We start from the raw sequence: 21,038 nt of genomic DNA, 5'->3' as shown, positions 1-21,038 counted from the left end.
TGCTGCGGTGGTGGGGTGGTTGGAGTGTCCCACAGAAGTGCAGGGGGGTCCCCAACGCACTTGGCAGCAGACCCAGAAGTAGACCAGAAGCTCTTCCAGTCCATTTCCGGGTCTGCCAGGGAGCATGCTGGAGGGGGTGTCCCCGTGCTCCCCCAGCTCAGTGACTGGTGCCTCCTAGGTCTGGGGGGTGACCCTGTGACCAATTGCCGAGCCAAGGGGGCATGCAGTGTGGCCCCCAGCATACTCCCTGGTGGACCTGGAAGTGGACCGGAAGTACTTGTCACCATTTTCTGCCTGCTCCATGATGGTACGCAAGCAGTGGTTCTCAGTAATGGATCTATCACAGACCCCTTTGGTTAGAATGGGAGCTAAGCAAAGCTGCATCATCACTCCAGCACTCTTCTCAATATTCCTTGCCATGATATTACATGTGACCACCAACAAGCTTCCAGCCAGAGTAGAACTAAACTACTCAATGGATGGTAAACTGTTCAACCTCAGCTGAAGTACTTCCAGTCCACTTCCAGGTCCACCAGGGAACACGTGCCCCCCCCACCCTGAGCCCTCTCCCCAGCTCGGTGATTGGCCATGGGGGGACCCCGGGTGCCCCCAGACCCAGAAGGCACCAGTCACTCAGGCAGGAGGGCACAGCGGGGACACTCCATCTCCCCCAGCATCACAGCATTCATGAGCGGCATGGTACCTTAAGGTAGGTAGAAAAAACATTTAAAGCTGTGTTAAAGTCCAATTCTCTGAATCTTTTTTAATCTCTCTGAATTGATTCAGAGAGATTAAAGGGCCTCCTGATTCAATTCGGATACGGAGATTCAGCCACCGAATCGTGCCAAATCTCCATTGAATTGAATCAGGGACCAAAGCTTTGCGCAGCCCTACTCTCTCTCTTTTTTTTTTAAATACATCCCCTCCAAGGTGCACACAAGCTTCTAATTATGTAGCCATCTGAAACAGCCTTGCTTTGTTAGGGATGAAAGGGAAATTACATGTAAAAATGTCAAGCAACATATCATGGGTATCTGAACACATCTAGGGCATAAGAAATCATGGTTTGAAAAGAGTTAAGCTAAGTACAGATAGTCAAAAAGGCTGAGGCTGAATCAATTCAATTTTTGCAAGTTAGTCTAAGCTGCATAGATTAAACTGATAAGCAAGTGAACAGCTATTCACTTTCGATTCCAGAAATGCAGCTACTTGCCTGCAGTGGCCCAGGCCAGAAGCCAAGGGGTGCTAGAGCTTGCCTCCCTGCTCAGCTGGAACAAACAGCTTAGGCCAAGGCTAGTCCACCCACCCTGCAAAGTGGGATTTGTGGGGAGGTGCAAAGTATCCTGAGATGCTGGGGGACTGTGAGTTAACTTGAATCTCGAGGGGATCTGGGACAGAAGCTTGATAAACTGATTCAACCTAAAAAGGGTAGGTTTTACCCCCTACCCTCCCAAGACCAGGGTCATTCTGATCTGAAGAAGGTTCCCACTCCCATAGACTGGGAAAGGAGAGGGTAAGCAGCTGCTAGCTGCTCTTCAACAGTTCCTCATCCATTTGGATCTGTGGTGTGACAAGTAGGCAGGAGGGATTGGCATGGCTGCTCCCTCCATTCAGACACAAGGACATAATAAGGGGCAGCAGCACTACAAGTCCTCTGCCCACTTCTCACACTGGAGCTGCTAGAGTGGGAAGCAGGCTGGGGACTTGGTCCCATTGCTCCTCTCCCTCCCAGTTTGTGAGGAGGAGAAGCATCAGCCATTGCCCTTTGCTTTTTTCCTAAACTGGGCACTTCCCAGTTTGCAGAAGTGGGAGGCTTTGTTGACTTCTTCTGGCTTTGCTTTGCCCCTGCAACCACCCATCTGGGTAGCAGGAGCAATGATCTGAAATCCAGTCAGGCTGGGCTCAGGCTCGGGGAAAGCCTCCCTTGGGAAACTAGTGTGAGGAATGGGGCGGGTACTTTGGCTTGCTATCCTGGGGAGAGCTTCCTAAAGCCCAGTTCCTGGCCTCATCAACTTTCAAATCATCACCTGTACTTCACAGTTAGGCAATGCAGGTGGCAAGGGGAAGCCAGCAGGCCAGGAACCAGGCTTGGGGAAGCTCACTGCCAGGATAGTGGGCCAAACCACTGACCCCACTTCTCACACTGGAATGCCAGGTGTGTGCAGAGGGCAGGGACTTTGCCATGGAGCTCAGTCTGCTCAGGTCCACTTGCCTGGAAGCCAAATCCAGGGAGTTGGGCTGTCCCCTTCCTGCTTTTCACTCCAGAGTGCAAAGCAGACACAGAGCTTTCCCTGACTGTTCCCTCTGCTATCTGAGACTGGGAGCAAAGCAGATGAGCAGGCACTCACTGCTCCCTGGCCATCTGGAGAACAGATTGGGGATTTTGCTCCCCTGCTCCCAGCCTTTCCCAGACTAGTTCAGGCAGGGAAGGGAACAGCCACCACTGCTTTCTGCCTCTTCCCCAAAACAGGGACTGCACAGCTTGGGGAAGGGCCTGGAATCTTTGCATTGCTGCTCCCATCCCCTCTAGTCCAGGGACCTGGAGCAAAGTGGAGGAGGCTGCTTCCCATCCATTTCCCTTCCCATTTTGGGAAGATGTGGAGAGCAGGACAGAGGGGGCAGTTACAGGCTAGATGACTGCATGCTCCTTCTCTGGAAAGTTTTCTACTAATGGAAATTTCTCAGTAATTTCTACTGGTAGAAATGAGTGCCTGCTCATGACCTAAGAGTATGTAACAAGATGTTAAGGAACATAATTGTTGCTAAACTTAACCATTCAGTCCATACTATTAAGCATATTGCTGTGCACTAGAAAGGGAGACAATAAACATTTTAAATTCCTTTTTTTTGTTGTTGTCAACACCTTTGCAGATTTGCTGTAGTTAATTTAACAGCTTCCTAACATTGATTCATATTTTTCATTATTTAGTGGAGCGCTCACTAAATAAAGGAGCAGTTTTATATATAAGATACAATTAGAGTTGTTGTAGAATATACAATGATGTTTGTATTATAACAAACATATAATCAAGAGGAGAAGTGACTTGTCATATTTAAAAATATCTCTCTGGGATGGCCTTTTGACTTTGTGGTAATAATCTATTTCCCTTTAGGAAGTACTAGTTAATTTTTTGGCTCTGGACTCTGTGAGATATGTGAATGTGCTGAATATGCACTTGAGAATTTAAAGATACTTTTTGTTGAATCTTTTAATGTTCATGCTTTTAATGGTGCAGCTTTAAGTTCACAGATATGCTGTGCTTGCCAGCCTGCAAGAGGTCTTTCCCGTGCTTGTGGCTGGAATCATTTTATTCCAGAATTCCCTTGGGCAAACGTAACAACTGGCACTGGCAATGAGAAGGGGATCCCACAAGTGGGGCATGTATTAAAGGAACAAGATGAATCTGCTTTGACTGTGAATACTTGAAGTCTTTTAGGATCACAATGGTTACCTATATTTGACCTTGTAATAGTATTGTTGAAGACTGGCCCATGTACATAGAGAAGCTGGGACGTATTTTTGAAGTAACCAAGATTCCTTCACAAAAACACATAACCATGCTATTGAGTTTGATGGGAGGAAAAAAAAAATTACTGCATAGACTGCTCACCCCAGAAAAACCAGCAAACAATGCATTTAAAGAAATAGTGTAAACTATCTGTACCCGCTGGGTCTCGTACATCTTACCTCGGGCTTCCTTGCTCCGAGTGCTTGCCGGTACTCGCCTTGCTGTTGCAGGTGGCCTTACGGGAGATCTTCACATGCATTGCAGGTTGCCCCTTCTCACCTGCCACGACTTTGAATCTTCCAGTGGGTGGGGCTCCGTACAACGCGGTCACCCTCGTCGGTCACCTGCTTCGTTGATGTCTTCTGCGAGGCTCCTCCTCCCCTACACCTTGCCCTTTTCCCAGCCCGGCGAGTTCTGGTCACTTCCTTGATGGACCGTACGCGTCCTTAAATTCTTAACAACGCAGCTGGCTCTCACTCCCTCGGTCTATCTACATACCACCTCAGCCCCTTCTAATACGGGGAAGACAAACGAAACACCTTTCACAACTCAGCTTAGAAACTTAATAAATATCAAGAGAGGCATAACCTTGTTCCTGTTGGGCTTCCTCAGGGAATACAGCTAACCCCTCTACACCTCTACTTGTTGACTGAGCCGCCTCCACGGGGTCCAGCTCTATGCCCCCACTCCACCTATCCTGGTTGAACGCTACTCCTTCTTCAGTATCCCACCAGCGTGACCCTCTCTCTGGATCTCTTGAGAGCAGCGACCCCCTCTCCGGGTCTCTGCAGAACCGTCGCCCTCTCTCTGGGTCTTCACTACGGAGTTGCCATCTCTCTGGGTCCCTGCCTTGCGGCTGCCCTTTCTCTGGGTCTCTGCCCTGCTGCTGCCCTCTCTCTGGGTTTTCTCCAACCCGCAGCCCTCTCTCTGGGTCCTCCCCAAGCTGCAACCCTCTCTCTGGGTTTTCTCCGAACCGCAACCCTCTCTCGGGATCTTGCCAAAGCAGCAGTCCTCCCTCTGGGTCTTCCCAGGTCCGTTGACCTCCCCACGCCCTGGGGTCTCCTTCTGCCTCACCTCCTGGCTTGTCTGCAGGTATAGCCCTTGTTACAGCCACTGGCTCTCGTGCCGGGCTCCGCTGCTCCCTCGCAGTCTATGCACGCAGTCGCTCCCGGCGTCTCGTGCCCCCAGCTGACACCACCAGCGAGGCTTTCTCCCGGCACACATGGTTGTGAGTGACATCATCTGCCGGCCGCAGGTGCCATAAGGCATGATCAGCGCCCCATGCAGGCTTTCCCTGCAGTCCTTGCTCCTCCTCCGCTCCTGCGGTCAGTAAGTTTCCCTTTTTTTCCGTTCCACCCCTGGCTCCTGGCCCTGGGGTTCCCCTAGTGGCCCCAGGAATCTCCCTGTTTTTTCTCTCCCTGTGACACTATCCAAGTGTTGGATCTGGCACCCAAGTGGCAGAAAGGTTCAGGTTCCATAAGAGGAATCAGGTTGAAGGTGAACCTATTTCCCTTTTTGTGAAAGAGCTGAAGAAATTGTCCAAATATTGCAATTATAAAGATGGACTTAATGATGCCCTCATAAAGACATAGAAAGTAAGGTATAGAAAAGGGACTAATGAGGTATATGTAATAGGCAGGGGCAATACAGACATGGACAGCAAGAGTAGAGTAGCTAATTTGGATCTATATCATGTGAACGGGGGAGATAAATCAGCTATTTGGCTGATATCCTGGGTTGCTGGAAAAACCCTTAAAATGGAATTATGTATAGATAGACAAAGAAGCTTTAAGTCTGGTATGGGCAGCGAAGAAATTTAACTAATACCTATATTGGAGAAAGTTTACATTGTTCATAGATCACCAACCCTTAGTCTCTATTTTCCCACCTAAGAAAGGAGTGAATGAGATACATGCACATATATGCAATGCTGGGACCTTCTTTTAGCCAGTCACATTTATGAAGTTTGATATAAAAGAACAAAGGCACATGGAAATGCTGTTGGACACATCTTCCTGTGAAAATGCCCTCCATAGTAGAAAGAGAATCTACTGAAATTGTTAACTTATTTCAGCTGGAGTATGCCCTAGTATGATTGGGCAAGGAACCAAGAAAGATCCCACACTGCCACAGGTTTATGAAGCCACCTTGAAAGGTTGGAAATATACGGACAATCCTGATTGAGCACCTGTTTATGGGTGCAAAGATTAACTTACTCTACATCAAGGATGTATCGTGTGCGGGATTTGTGTTGTTGCACCCAACAAACTGTATACAAGAGTTTTGGAAGAGCTGCACATAGTCCTCCTAACAGTTCCAAAAACGAATGCATTAGCCAAAAGTTTTGTATAGTGACCAGGTTTTGACCAAAAAATAGAACAACTTGGTAAGGAATGTATGGACTCTCAAAAAGTACAAAATATGCTCAAATTGGCACCATTATATCCCTGGCCATCCATTTCCTGGAAACAATTTCACATTGATTTTTGCAGGACCATTTTTAGGAATCATTTATCTAGTGGTGGTAGGAGCCTGTTCCATATGGCTAGAAGGTTTCTGATGGCTATAAAATGCTATTTAGAGGTTTGATTTGGGGAACTGGCTTGTAGGTAAAGTAGATATGCATTAGAACAATGGTACAGGGCAACAGCAAGGATTAATTGATTTCTAAAAGCCTGTTTGTGACAGTTTCCTCAAGGCCCACTGTTCTGACACAGGCAAACACACAGGCAAGCAACAAGCAGATACACAAGCTGGGAAATTGAAGATATGTACCACACTGTTCCATAACAGAGATAAGGGACTCTGCCGCATTGGACAGGTCATAGTGCCCAGCTGAAGAGTCCTTGGGATTTCTGGTTTAGGTAAATGGACCAATTTAGGAGGACACTGGAAAGAACCAAATTAGGATGTGTGCATGTGATGGGTTTGTGAAACAAAGGAATATGCTGACAGGACAGAATGTGGACAGTATGACAACTACAAGAAGACCAATCAACCATGCCCAAAGATGAAAATCATCACAGAAGGAAAAAGATACAAAAGGAGGGATTTCAGAGCAGCAAAGGGTCCCTGAGAGGGGAACCCAAGGCCACCATAGACAGAGGGCACACCACCAGCCCTTCTCACCCAACCCACTGGGGGGAGGTGGGCTTTGGCTTCCAATCTCTAGGTTGATGACATCTGACATTCAAGAGAGAACTTCAGAGATAAGCTCATGTACCGGCCAGACATACCTTGACTCTGTGAAGCCGGGGACTGGTAGCTTTAGAATTGTTTGCATTATTCTTATCTGCTGTCACTGTGTATCCTATTATCAAATGGAGAAGTTGTGGTCAGTCTGAGAGTTTTGGGTCCACCTGGAACAAGGTATCTTGTTTGTAAATCCAGTGCCAACAGTTTGCATATGAAAACCATTACAACAGCCCAGACAGTAGAAAAATGATGAAGGCTTTTTGCAAAGACAGGATTGTTAGAACAAGTTGCAACTGACACTGGCCCATAATTCAATTCAGATAGAGTTTCAAGGACTCATGAAGCAAAATGGCATCCAGCATATCATCACTGCACCATCTCACCTGGCTGCAAATGGACTTCTTGAACAACTTGTACAGTCTTTCCATCAGTAATGTAAACAGGGGTGGGCAAGGGGGCACCTGCCTGGGATGCCAAGTTTGAAGGATGCAGAAAACACCCCTCACAGAATCTGTATCCCAGCAGCAAGAGCAGATCCTCAGCTTATGCATGCCAGGAGCTCCAACACAGTCCATGGTGGCAGTGGCTCCTGTGGCCACTGCTGCTACATTAAGAACAACAGTCAGGGCAGGAAGAGTGTGTAGTGGTGGCAGCAGCACCAGCAGCTCAGCCAGGGACTGTTTAAGAATTCCCAGCATTGGTAAGACTGCTCTGCTACCTCCCCACACTGTCAGAATTGTGTGCCCTCCCCACACTCTCCCACAGGGTTTGCTTAGGGCACAAACCCTGTTTGTTATGCTTCTGCTTTCAAAGATGCCTTGCTGTCAATGAAAGCAGAGGCAGGACCAGTACAGCAGAAGATTGTCTGCTTCCTACTAGCATATCAGTGAGTGCACAAACAGGTCCTTTGTTCTATGCAGTGCAAGTAGCACCTAATATTGTTTGTTGATGCCACACTGAGCAACCACAAGATACAAGAGCGACTGCCAAACAGAGCACAGAAGCAATGCTTGGAGCCTAGGGTGGCCACTGATGCATCCCCAGAAACAGGACATCCCCTTGGTGAGGGGCGGGACCACCATCCCTTCAGCCAGTCATCAGTGAGGGGTGGGGTCACTGCCACCTCAGCCAATCAGCAGTGAGGGGTGGGATCACCAAGCCTCTTGATCAATCAGCAGCAAGGGGCAGGGCCACCACAAAAAGACCCGGAAAATGGCAATAAATGGCCTTATTGCTGACTGTTATGATAAAATATTAATGCTCTTTTATTTAGGGTTGTTGGTTGTAGCCATGTTGGTCTAAGAACATAGGCAGACAAGGTTCTTTGGGTAGATGTGATATCTTTTATTAGACCAAGTAAATCGTTCGAAAAATTGTTCTTTGCAATCTTTTGGGCACAAACACCCTTCTTCAGGCATAGAGAGAGTCTGCTGGTGAACTGTGTGCTCTCCTGGGTAGAATGGAAGCCAATATACAAAATGCAGACCTGTGAAAATGTAAATGTGTGATAGTAAGGATCAGAGGGATGGGAGACAAAAATCTATGAGACAGGTTTAGGGCAGGGCGGCAAGAATGTTGAACTGGTGATAGAAGAATGTAGCTGGTGAAATGCAGACAGGTTACCTAGGGTTATCAGATGTCAGGCAGGTTATAATGTGCCATAAATCCAATGTCTATATTTAGTCCATGATTTTTGTATCCAGTAAATTTATGAAGTGCAGTAAAGTTAATAGGCTCATCTATGAAAGGTGTTTTGTAAATTTTCTTTGAGGATTAGAATTGAAAGATTGGAGAGAGAGTGGTTGTCTTCTGAAAAGTGTGCACCCACAGGTAATTGAGTATTTTTGTCTTTGATAGATTTGCGGTGTACATTCATTCTGGTATGCAGTTGTCTGGTTTCTCCTACATATTTTCCATCCTGGGCATTTGGTGCACTGGATGAGATATATTACATTTCTGGAGGTGCAGCTGTAAGATCCAGGAATGCTGATGGGTCTGTTGTGGGGTGTAGTTATTGTGGGACTGGTGGAGATGTGTTGGCAGTTTTTACATTTTTGTCCCAGTATCGTCAGGATCCATTTGGAGTGCTTTGGGCCATAGGAAGCTTGCTTCTGGTGATGAGGTTAGCAAGGTCTGGTGCTTGTTTAAAGGCTAGGGTGGGTGGTTCTGGAAAGATCTCTTTAAGAATGTTGTCTTCTTCTCGTACGTGTTGCAATTGTTTGAGGATTTTCTGTACAGGTTCCAGGGAAGGGTGATATGTCATAACCAATGGTGTGTGATTCATGGGGATTTTCTTTTTGTACTACAGCAATTGTTCACGTCGTATCTGGGTGGCTCTTTCAAAAGTATGATCTAGCTCTCTGGATGAGTGTCCTTGTTGGGTGAAAGCCCTTTTGAGATTTGCGAGATGACAATCGTTGGTATTCTCCTCGGTGCAAATTCAGTGGTATTGAAGGCCTTGGCTGTATATTACAGCTTTCTTGGTGTGTTTAGTGTGATTGCTGGTTCTGTGTAGATATGTATATTGGCCCATGGGTTTCTTGTACATGGTGGTTTGTATTTTACAATTCTGGATATTGATTATAGCGTCTAAAAAAGAAATGTTGGTGCTGGAGTATTTGACAGATAATCTGATGGAGGGGTGATGGCTATTGAATTTGTGATGGAAACCAATCAGGACTACAGATTGTTGGTCCAAATGATGAAGATGCCCTCTATACATCTCAGGTATAGCACGGGTTTGATGGTGTTGTTCTTGAAGAATTCTACTTCCAGGCAGGCCATAAAAAGGCTGGCACATTGTAGGGACATTTTGGTGCCCACAGCTGTGCCCCTGGTCTGGAAGAAGTGTTGGTTACTGAAACTGAAGTTGTGTGTGAGGATGAAGTGAACAAGTTCAGTAACATCTTTCAGTCTGTACTCTGAGTTGTAATCTTGATGCCATCTTGGTGTGGGATGTTAGTATATAAGCAGATAACATCCATGGTGGATAGGACGATATTGCTGGGAAACTGGTCTGCATTTTTAAATCTTTGTAGAATGTCTGTTGTGTCTTGGACAAAACTCAGTCTTTGAGTGACCTTACATTCCCCAGTTAAATTTATGCATATCTGGAACTCTGCTTTCACACTGTCTATTCCAAGCCTATTCCTTTCATTTCTCCAAACTGTCATCATCAGAGCCATGGGAGTACACTGCACAGGGACCTCACCTCCCCCCATCAACATTCAGCACAGATACTGGGCACCTGGGAATCTGCCCTGGCCACAGTCTGGTCAGAGCTGGGCTGAGTGTGGTTAGTGGGTATTGGATACCTGTGGCAGTGGAGCCAGCTGCCCATCAGGATGTTCCCTTCCTTCCCCAGGAGACAGACAGGTTTGCCTGTCCTGCAGGAGAAATAATGGCTTAATGAACTGGCCCAGCCACCCAGGAGCTGGGAGGCCCCTCTGTATGAAACTCCCCTCCCTGTGCAGCAGGACAACCCAGGGATTCGCTGGGCTATTTTGTGGGTGTGAAGACAGTGACAAGAGTCTCCTCCCAGTCCCACCAGAATTCCAGTAAATATAAATGCATTATATTACCTGTCTACTCTCAAAGCCATTACACCTTGTGCCAAGGCAGCACAAAGGGGTGTGTGTGCAGATGAACATCCCTGGCAGCTCAGCTATCCCCAGGGCCTGGGCCCACCCCCACACACTCACCCCAGGGAGCTCAGGCACACAGTCGTGCCTCAGCTTTTGCTATGCCCCTACATGCACTGCAGCCACAGCTCCTTGCACAGGTGAAGATTGACCTGCCCCTGGGATCCCCCACTTCCCTCCCTAGCTGGCTCGGACCCCTGCTCCTCCTGGATGTGCACTGCCCCACCTCTAGGCACAGCCAGCACAATCATGAGGACAAATAATTGACTTGGATTTCCACCAATGAACTGAAAAACAGGACTTTTTGCAGTCCAGTCCTCATTCAGAAATGGTCAGGGAACAAAGGGATTAAAAAACAATGGTCAAAGGAGCTCCATTTGCTGCTAGCCACTACAACCTAGAGCAACAACTAGTAATGCTACATAAGGAAGTAACAATGCTGACCTGCTAGGAGCTAACACAATTGAACAACCTACTAAAGAGATATCTGAATCCAACATGGATGAAGGAAGGCTACCTCCTCAGGTGTTCAAGGAAGGGGTACCACTACCCAGGAAGGAAATATAAACATGAACCTGCCATGGTAGTCAGAGAAGCACATCCTCAGAGAAACAGTCAATCAGCAGTCAAGCTGATCAATGTTACCGAGAAAAGAAGCATAAGCCACCTTAGGGACATCTGACCTGTGCATTATATCACTGTCATTTCAAAAGGCAGGATGAATCACAGAATCATAGAAAATTAGGGTTGAAAGTGACCTCAGGAGGTCATCTAGTCCAACCCCCTGCTCAAAGCAGAACCACCCTGAACTAGATCGTTGCCACCAGGGCTCTGTCCAGCCAGGCCTTAAAAACTTCCAAGGACAGAGAGGCCAACACCTCTCTAGGTAACTTGTTCCAGTGCCTCACCACCCGCCTGGTGAGGAAGTTTTTCCTAATATCCAACTTAAACCTTCCTTGTTGCAACTTGAGACCATTGTTCCTTGTTCTGTCACTACTGAGAACAGTCTAGCTCCATCCTCTTTGGAACCACCCTTCAGGTAGTTAAAGGCTTCTATGAAATCCCCTCTCAGTCTTCTCTTCTGCAAACTAAAAAACTTGGTTCCATCAGCCTCTCCTCATACGTCATGTGCCCCAGCCTCATAACCATTTTCATTGCTCTACACTGGACTCTTTCCAACTTGTCCACAATCTTTCTATAGTGGGGAGCCCAAAACTGGACACAGTACTACAGATGTGGCCTCACCAGTGCAGAATAGAGTGGGATAATTACTTCCCTCAATCTAATGGAAATGCTTCTACTAATAAAGCCCAGTATTCTGTTAGTCTTCATGGCAACAAGGACACACTGATGACTCATATTCAGCTTATTGTCCTGTAACCTGTAACGTCCTGGTTCTTTTTTGCAAAATTGCTGCTTAGCCAGTCAGTCCCCAGGCTGTAGCACTGGCTTGTCCAACATGCGGCCCGCCAAGCCATTTTTTGAGGCCCAAGGTGCTGCGATGGGAAATGAAAGTAAACGCTGTTTACTTGCATTCCCACCCCTTGTCCCTCCCCCAGCCCCTCAGCAGGTGACCAGTGAACACAGACTATGAGGCAGTTGGCTGCCTGGTGACTGCTGACCCTCTCCCCAGGGGGAGCAGGGTCCCTCTCTCAGCTCCCCTGACCCCAGCCACAGAGGCCGGGGTGGGTGAGCTTGCACCAGGCGGGTCCCAGGGCCTGGGCCAAGGCACCCCCCCCCGCCCCTTTGTCCCCAATGGAGCTGGGCAGCATCCTGAGGCGCTACTGCTCCTCCTTCTCCTCCTCCTCCTCCTTGCTGCTGCTGCTGCTGCTGCTGCTGGAGGCCAACAGTCTCAGCTCCCCTGACCCCAGCCACAGAGGCCGGGGTGGGTGAGCTTGCACCAGGCGGGTCCCAGGGCCTGGGCCAAGGCACCCCCCCCCGCCCCTTTGTCCCCAATGGAGCTGGGCAGCATCCTGAGGCGCTACTGCTCCTCCTTCTCCTCCTCCTCCTCCTTGCTGCTGCTGCTGCTGCTGCTGCTGGAGGCCAACAGTCGGCTGCTCCTCCACGGCTTCCTCTACCTGGTGCTGTACACCCAGGTGTCCCAGGGCAAGCCTGCATTATGCGTCTTTCATTCATTAAGAAGTGAGTAGAAGTGAAAGTGTTTATTTTAGTCAAGTGTTTGGTATTATTTCATTGTTGCTTTTATATTTTTTTTATTTTGGATTTTAAACCACATTTCCAGACCCATTTCATTGTCACTTCCTGCAACTTCATTGGTGTCAAAGGTCATGTGACATCACTTCCTGATGTGATACCACTTCCTCTGAGGTCTTTGAATATGGCTCGCTGGCCCACTGGAAGATAAAAAGTTCATGATCCAGCCCCACATTCAAAAAGGTTGGATACCCCTGCTGTAGTGGTACATGAGATTCTTTCATCCTAAGTGAAGGACTTTGCACTTGTCTTTGTTGAACCTCATGAGATTTCCTTTTGCTCAATCCTCCAATTTGCCTAGGTCATTCTGAATCCTAGCCCTACCCTCCAGAGCAGGGTGGTGAACCTGTGGCTCTTCAGAAGTTAATATGCATCTTCTTGAATCTTTGCACAAGCACACAATGACCAGCTTCCATTTGGGAGCTTCCATTTGGAAGCTGGTCACTGTGTGCTTGTGCGAAGATTCAAGGAGACGCATATTAACTTCTGAAGAGCCACATGTGGTTCCAGAGCTGCAGGTTGGCCACCCCTGCTCCAGAGTATCTACTATACCAGATGGTGTAATCCATCCCATCTTCCAGATCGTTAATTAAGATATTGAACAAAACCAGCCCCGGGACCAACCCTTTGGGCACTCCACTTGACACTGGCTGCCAGCTAGACATCAAGCCATTGATTAATTGAGCCCAACAATCCAGATTGCTTTCTATTCACCTTACAGTCCATTCATCCAACCCATACTTCCTCAGCTTGTTTGCAAGAATGCTGTGGAGACCATATCAAAAGCCTTGCTAAAGTCAAGGTATATTATGTCTGCTGCTTTCCCTGCATCCACAGAGCCAGTCATCTCATCATAGAAGGCAGTCAGGTTGACTTGTCCATGGTGAATCCATGCTGACTGTTCCTAACCATTTTCTCCTCCAAGTGCTTAGAAATGGATTCTTTTAGGACCTGTTCCACTGGGAACTCACATGAGGTTGACCAGTCTGTAGTTCCCTGGATCCTCCTTCTTCCTTTTCTTAAAGATGGACCCCAGATTTGCCCTTTTCCAATCGTCCAGGACCTCCCCCGATTGCCATGAGTTTTCAAAGATAATGGCCAGCAGCTCTGCAATCATATCAGCCAACTCCCTCAGCACCCTCAGATACATTGCATGTGGCTCCATGGACTTGTACACATCCACCTTTTCTAAATAGTCCCTCACCTGTTCTTTTACCCCTGAAGGCTGCTTACCTTCTCCTCAAACTATGCTGTCCAGTGCAGTAGCCTGGGAGCTGACCTGGCTTAAGAATATCGAGGTTAAAAAAAGCATTGACTACTTCATCCTTTTCCTTATCAGCTGAGCAAATTGTGAGATATAAGATATGTGAATGTGCTGAATGTGCACATGAGAATCTAAGAGTACTTTTGCTGAACGTGTTAATGGCAAAGCATGCATATATGTACATTATGTTCACAATATACTCTGTGGTTGTCAACCTGGCAGCACTTGTTGTTGGAGTCACTTTGGGCATCTTTACACATGCTCTGGGATGGGGGGCACTTTAATTAGAGTGGTTCTCAGGAGTCACTCTAAAGCACTCACAGCATCTCATTTACTCAGTGTCCCACATTTCAAAATAGTGGCAGGGGACTTTAACTAAATCTCACCACCATTTTGAAGCTGGGGATGCTGAATGCATGTGACACTGAGGCTGCTGGAGTATGTTAATTAGCACTCTCCAGTAGACTGAATTAATTGAGACATTCTAAGAGACAACAAAAAAAAGATGAACGTCAGAAAAGATAAGAACAGCTGAATCTACCTCTTCTTCTACTTAGAAACTGTGTGCGCTATTCAAATGAAGTGACAAACCTACTCCACATAGGAATAATTTACTCAGAAGTTATTTCTATAGCACACTCCAGCCACCACTTTCAGTGTCTTATTTTAATTAATCGCTATATGAAAATATAGAGCAAAATTAATGTATAAAATAACAAAAATATAGAACAAACATATCTAGAACAAAATATAGAACAAACAAGTAAAAATATAGAACAATATCTTTTGACTATGTATCTGGATTTGGTTTATAAAGACCTATATTGCACAACTACAGCTCCATCCCAACATCCTATATAAAACTGATATTTTCTTTCTGATGTGTCTCTGCAATAGAGATATGTGGGAAACAGCTCTCCATCCTAGGAGAGTTAGAGGTTCCACATTTTTTTCCTGTCGCCAACTGGAAAGCAAATAATTCCACTTTTCTTGCCTACAACACTTGTCTTTAATAAGCAGAGAAAGGTAGTTAACTGTGTTATTCAGATGTCAGGCAGAAGGTTGGGTAGAGGTATCAGAGATGCATAAGTTTTGTGAGCAAAAGCTTGCTTCATCAGTTGTTAGCATCAGATGCTAGATACTTTTGAGAGCTGCTAGCAGCTACTGAAGTGAGCTCTTGATCATGAAAGCTTATGCATCTCAGAATTTATTCAGTCTACAAGTACATCTCAAATGTAATTTTTCATCCATAGATCCCAAAGTGCTCTATACAAGAGATTTGTATATATTCTCTTCATTTTAAAGAAGGGGAAATACATTCATATTGAGGATAAGTGACTTCCCCAAAATATCAAATGGTTGAAAACTGATAATCAAATAAAATTCAGATGAGGCCAGTCAAACTTTGTTTGGACAAACAGAAGCATTTATATTTATTTTTAATTTTATAATATTTTTGCATATTTTTTCAAACATGACATTGAAGTAAATCTGATATTTTGCTTTCAAATGATTGAAACAGACTACTTTCCCATTGATTTTGCCCGTCTTCCTTTCCTTCCCCATTCTTCCTTTCTATTCATATGCTGTCACTTTGTGATCCTAGGATGGTGTGGACTGGCTAGCCCCTGGCAAAGAAGGGGTTAAAGAGGGCTGCTGGGCTGGGTTGACCAGTTTGCAGCCAATGCCAGGCTTCCAGGAAGGGGGGAAGTAGGCTTAGAGAAGGGGAGACTCTCAGTGCAGACTTAACCTGGCTTTTGGTCAGATGTCCTCTAAGGAATAAGCCATGTGGATTCCCAGGTCAATGTGTATTTCTGGGTAGATTGTAGCATGGGGAATGGGGAGTTGCCACAGTGCCCCATTGCATTTTGGTGCAGAATATGGGCAGTTTAGCAATCCTAATCCCTGCTACAAAGGGGGTTCAGACAGGGCAGAGGAAAAGCAGATCACAGATGGTATGCCATCTCCCCTCCCTTCTCCCCACACCATGGAGATGGAAACACTGCTAAAAGAGATAACTGTTTAACAGTAGCAACTAATTAAGGGCCTAGAGATTCAAAACTAGCAGCAGCTGTTGTAGCCTTATTGTGACCACCATCAACAACAGTGTCACCTGAGCTGGGTACCACAAGCCAGAGCATTCCCATCTGGGTGGCCAAGATGGGACTGGCTGATGACCCTGAGACATATACATAAACATTTGAGAGGGTGGTGGCTGCCACACAGTGGCCTCTAGAAAAATGGGTAGTGACTCTGTTGGGGATGGCCCAGCTAGCTTGTAAGTGTCTCAGTGCCAAGATGGCTCATGATTACCAGGCAGCGAAAGCTGCAATACTGAATGCCCATGACATTTTAGAGGAGACCTTCAACTAGTGCTTTCACAAGGAACGCTACTCTCCTGGAAGCTGTTCCCACCTTATTGCCCAGTGACTGAGGGACTGGTGTTGGTGCTGGTTGAAGCCATATGACACAATGGGGTGCCAGACTTTTTCACCTCCTATCTGGACTGTCTGCTTACCGCCCCACAAAAAGCCCAGTAAGCCCTACCAGTCCCTCTACCATCAGTGTACATTCCCTTTGAATGGACTGTGATGGGGATGGTGGGATCCCTGGAATGGAGTGCAGCTGCCTACAAGTACATAATGATAATAGTCAACTATACTATATCCTATCCTGAGGCCATACCCATTTGCTCGATGACAGCCAAAGTCATAGCCACCAAGCTCATGAAGGTGTTCATGTGGGTGGGTGATCCCTGAGAAATCATTACATACGAGGGACCCAAGTTTATGTCACAGACTATAAAGTAGCTATATAAGCTAATAAATATTAAATCAGCAAAGACTTCCATCTACTACCCGCAAACTGATGGGTTGGTGGATCAGTTTAATAGAACCCTTAAGGAAATGTTAAGAAAATTCACAAACATGGAGGCCCACCAGTGAGACCAGGTAGTCCCAATCCCTTCTGTTGGCAGTCCAGGAAGTGTCCCAGACATCAACAGGGTTTTAGCCCTTTAAGCTGCTCTACAGCTGGTAAGCATGGGGAATCCTAGACTGCGTATAGGAGATGTGAGAAGAGCAACCCCAGTTGGGTGTGAGGCAGGAGCTGCAGACAATGCTGAACATTGCAGTAATTGAGGATTCATACAGTGATTCAATGCAATCTCAAAATTCAACACATACCACATGCTGCAGGTCGACAAGCTAGCAGACTGGTTGGGAGTTGCTCGATACGTTATGACCCTCCAACTGACAAAAGGGTATTGGTAGATCCTGCTAACGTTGAAATCTAGGGAAAAGACAGCCTTTGCTATCACCTTTGGCTTATACCAATTCCAGACAATGCCCTGTGGGTTGCATGGGCCCCAGCCATGTTCCAGAGGCTGATAAACAGGGTCCCATAGCCCCATCAGGTCATATGGCAGAATATAGGGACAACATAGTGGTCTACAGCCAGACACGGGCAGAGCACCTGGACCATGTGGCTGCAGCGCTGCAGTCACTCTGAGAATGTCTAACTTCAAACCCAGCCAAGTGACATGTGGGTAAGCCTGAATCCTTATACCTACGGTACACTCTGGGGAATGGTCAAATATGGCCACTGGTGGATAAGGTCCAGGCCCTGCAGAAGTTTCTAACACTGAACACAAAAACCCAGGTAAGCTGGTTTCTAGGATTGACTGGACACTAGAGACAGTTTATACTGGCATTCTCTTCAGCTGCAAGTCACCTCACAGACCTTCTGAAGGGCAATCATTCTCAGAAGGTACAGTGGACCAGAGAATGCACCCATGCATTCTGCATGTTGAAGGCTTGCCCCTGCCAGGAACCAGTCCTGTACAACCCAGACTTTTCAAAGGAGTTTATACTTATGACTGATGCTTGCAGTGTGGGTTTAGGGTCAGTGTTGTCCCAAGTGGTGAATGGGGAGAAACAACCTATCCTCTTTTTCAGTTGGAAGCTATTCCCAAGGGAGAAGAATTACTCCATCATTAAGAAAGAAACCCTGACAGTAAAATGTAAAGTGGAAGCTCTCTGATATTACCTGTTTGATGGGACCATCGCCTCGATCACAGACCAGTCACCCCTCCACTAGTTACACACCATGAAGGAAATGAATCCCTGAATAATGTGTTGGTACCTGGCCCTGCAACCCTTCTCCTTCCAAATCCATCACGAGGTTGGAAAGGCCCATCTCAAAATTTATTTTTTTCCAGAGAGGGGAAGAGGTATCCAGGAAGAGAACCTCAAAAGGAGTCTTGAGGGGGACAGTGTATGATGCTATGGACTGAATAGTCCCTGGTGAGGAAGGGGTTAGAGAAAACTGCTAGGCTGGGTTGGCTGTGCCATTAGCTATTCTTTCAGCCAATGCCAGGCAGCCAGGACTGGTATAGAAGGGGAAAGGGGGGACGGGGGACTCAGTGCTGACTGAGTCTGGCTCCTAGTCCTCTGAGCCATGAGGATTCCCAGGTCAGCGTGGGTGCCTAGGAAGATTGTAGCATGGGGGCCTGGGAGTTGTCCCAGTGTCCTGCTACATATCCTTCATGACCTCTCACAGCATCTAGAAGGAAGACCATCTACACATACTGGAAGTTGTGCACATGCAGAAACACATGTGCTTTTAAAATATCCTGTCATCAATGTTTTTAAATTATGTTTAAAAACTGATTAATTAAAAAAAAATAGTCTTATTATTTGAATACCAGTAGGAAATGGTATAGAGTTCTTTTACTAAGGCTGAACTCAAATTAAATTATTGAAAATGAAATTCTTCAATTTTGTGAGCACCATGAGTTGCATCAGATACTATAAACACCATTTTAATCACTTAATCTCAGCCCTGCAACAATCTCAATTTTCCCTGTACAATCTAACTGCAAACTAGCCAATGTTTTTACTATTAGCAAAGTTCAGTAGTTATCTATATGGCTACAACAGTGCTCTTCTTCTTCACGTAAAAGATATGATCCCAACTCTCCACTCCAATCATGTGCACTACTAATATAATTCATTCTCTAAGTATCTAGTTGGTAGCAAGTTACAAATCGATATCATCATATTATATGCGCATGCAAAACAACTCCAGTGTGCCATAAATCCAATGTCTATGTTGAGTCCATGATTTTTTATATCCAGTAGATTTATGAAGTGAATTTTGTAGTTTGGATTTATGACACACTGTAACCTGCCTGACATCTGACTCCCCAGGTACTTCTCCACTTTTACCTGCTACGTCCCCTTCCCCCACCCCAGCCTGTCTCTCACCCCCGGACACCTCAATTTACATATTCACTGACTGGATTTCTTGCATATCAGCCCAGCCTCTGGCTTCTTTACTATTCATTCCATCCAGGAAGACACACACCAACTGCAGATGCTTCCTGAGCCTGACGAAGGGTTTTTAAACCTGAAAGCTTGCTTAATAACTTTTCTCCAACTATTTGGGTTGGTCTAATAAAAGATATCAAATTCACCCAAGGAACCTTGTCTGCCTATGTCTTTAGACCAACACGGCTACAACCTAAACCCCCATAAACACCATGAAACACTTGGCAGACATTATAAAGATTGCAAAACACTCAGCAAATAAAATCATGTGAAGCTCTCAGCAGACATTAAAAGTAGTGTCAGATTATTGGCAGTCATTAAAAACCTTGTCAAGTGCTCTGTGGATATTGTAAACAGCAATACAAGCTAGTGCGATATTATACATTCTATATCAGCAATGTTGTAAGGAGTGCTTTTACAAATTATGGTATCCCTTTCTGAGAACCACTGCTTCATTTCCACTATACTACTCACAGGTTTTACTGTAAAGTTTTCATTAGTTAACAGACTAGAAAAAAATAATTAACATCCTTTTAAAACTCCATTGGTCTCCACAGAAAGTTTTCAGTAGGACCCATTTGTCCTATTTATACTGAATTCGCTGTACTAGATATTTATCAGAATGGTATTGTAAGTTTTCAAATGCTTAATAATACAGGCTAGGAAGAACACTTTTAGGAGAGAGAGTCGATATAGTCTATCCAAAAAAATACTGTCATTTTGTATTCCATTTTGCCAAATTTCTGTCATCATACCTTTGGTGAGGTCATCTCACCAATCATATCTTTGGCCCCACCCAATGGGTGAAACTCACAGTCCTCAGAATTTCCCACAGCTCCTAATGACTTAATATTGAATTTTGTACTTCGAACTTTTACCATAATTTTAGGTGGGTCCCACCTCTCTCCTTTGATAGTATTAGCAGTGCCCACAAACAGCATCCCAGAAACTTCTTGTCAGTCAATAAAGCTATTAAAGAACATTTTACTCACAGAGATTTGTGATGTGATATTTCTGTCTATAGTAAGACTTCCTACTGAGACGATCATGATGGCTTCTGAGTGCATCTGAGGAATATTTTTCTCTATGATGGGGGCTTCTAGCATGCTTGAACACTTCTAGTGTATGCTCTTCCTTCATACAAGATGCTTAATACATATTTTATTATTTCATATTCTTTCTCTTTTGTATCCTCTATTTACCCTATTGCCGTGATTATGATGGGAAAGCTTTTTCAAAGATTTCCTTTATGGGATTTCATACAAAGACTTCTGTCTAGCTGCTTATCTTTATAAAAATTCCCATCATCTCCAGTACAAGGTGGTAAAATATATGGTGCAGGTTTATAAATGCAAGAGATACAAGAATGCAGTTTGATGTTTATGTTTTACTGTCAAATGTATAGCCTAAAAAAGACTATTGTCTTAACTCCTGCAGGAGTACACTGACTTGTGTAAATATACAGTGTAGAACTCTTTCTATGGATTGATGTTTTAGACCATAATTAAATATTATTTAATGCACAAGACAATTATTTTTCTGTAACAAATGTATTCTCTTTTATATGAAACTTGACAGCTGCAGTCTCTTTCAATACTTAGACTCTTTTCTGTACCTTTATTTTTCTTGTGCCTATAGATTCATAGATGTTAGGGCCAGAAGGGACCTCAAAAGATCATCGAGTCCGACCCCCTCCATAGGCAGGAAAGAGGGCTGGGTTCAGATGACCCCAGCTAGATGATTATCTAACCTCCTCTTGAAGCCCCCCAGGTTAGGGGAGAGCCCCACCTCTAAATCTGCTCTCTGCTAGCTTGTGGCCATTATTTCTTGTAACCCTCGGGGGCGCCTTGGGGAGTTAAACCTCAACAAATTCCCTCTTTTCCCC

At 45.6% G+C, this 21,038-nt stretch overlaps 1 protein-coding gene across 1 annotated transcript in view; it reads right to left on the bottom strand.

Annotated features, from left to right (window-relative positions):
* LOC102385859 (adhesion G protein-coupled receptor A3-like) overlaps positions 1-21,038 on the bottom strand; it is a 529,567-nt gene that overhangs the window by 312,655 nt on the left and 195,874 nt on the right. The window lies entirely within an intron of this gene.

Source organism: Alligator sinensis, unplaced genomic scaffold (assembly GCF_000455745.1).
Source record: "Alligator sinensis unplaced genomic scaffold, ASM45574v1 scaffold151_1, whole genome shotgun sequence".
NCBI lineage: Eukaryota > Metazoa > Chordata > Crocodylia > Alligatoridae > Alligator > Alligator sinensis.
The sequence above is the reverse complement of the archived record's forward strand: the minus strand, read 5'-3'. Positions and strand labels throughout refer to the sequence as shown.